Raw genomic sequence first — 1,321 nt, forward strand, 5'->3', positions numbered from 1 at the left:
TATTCAAAATTTCAATGTATAAAAGTAGTCAACCCATCTTAACAAGATCTGAAAGTTGACATACCTAAATGGGCGGTGTAGATCAATCTAATTCTCTTATTTAAGATGAATATGATGATTTTTATAAGAATATATTTGTATAATGTGCAACATTCCATTATAAGTTGCATACATCATTTGGTGGAGGAGACTAAACTCCCACTCAGGTTATGCATAACCTTTATATACAGAGAGCATCCTAGCACTTAGTTTTTATTTTCTAATGAAAAATAGGCTTAGATCTAATTGCATCAAGCCTAATTATATCACATGTATAAATATTATCATCAAAAGAAAAAAGAAATAAGTGTTTAGATAATAAAAGAGTCTTATCATCGCCAATGATCACGTCCATTCGTAGTGGATCCGATCATTAAAGATAATGATCATTGTTGATGATGGATCCTCTCATCAACGTTGATCATAACGATTGATGATGTTTTCGATTACTAATGGTCCCTTGATCAATGGTCAATAGAACGATATATTAAGGAAACTACTTCACATCCATGCGTACATACATGTAATAATCAAGAAACACGTGAGATATACATTTTAATTGCCGAAATCCAAAAACGTGTAGCCCACCTTAAATGATTACTATCCTGATACTAATATATTATAATTAAGATCACAAAAAATTATTTATTTATTTTTAAAATTTATTTAAATTTATTTATTTATTTTAATACATACATCGATCATTATCATTTCAAGAGATATTAATCGGTAATCATAAAAACGGACCGCACTATAGGTTAGATATTACTAAAAAAAAAAACCAAGTCACTTCCCAATACTTAGTTTAAATCAACCCACAAATAGATGATTAAAAAAACATTAATAAGATATACTTAATCTTGAAAGAAGGTGAATTGGGCTTCAATTCCGACCCATTTGAATTTGTATATTAATATCGGGTCCATATGGGCTTTCCAACCACTCATGGAATGCTAATGATGGTCCCTTTATTTTTTATACAAAAGGCAAATTTAAATAGTTTCACAAAAAAAAAAAAAAAAAATGATACTATAAGAATAATGAGCCAAGTCCATATTTAAGCCTACCTGATTAAGGAGGCTTTAGACAACAGTTACTGATTATTTACCTTTTAGCTGTCCATTTCATACGCATCAATTTGATAAGCAGAGATAGATTGATTAGTGTTTTTCTTGGCTATCATCCATTAAAAAAATACCTCACAATCATAACAGTGAGTATTGGCGCACATTCCAGCTACATATAGGGCTGAAAGTCAGGCAGGTTGGGTCAGGTTTGTGCT

The sequence above is a fragment of the Magnolia sinica genome, chromosome 1 (assembly GCF_029962835.1).
Source record: "Magnolia sinica isolate HGM2019 chromosome 1, MsV1, whole genome shotgun sequence".
Classification (NCBI taxonomy): Eukaryota; Viridiplantae; Streptophyta; class Magnoliopsida; order Magnoliales; family Magnoliaceae; genus Magnolia; species Magnolia sinica.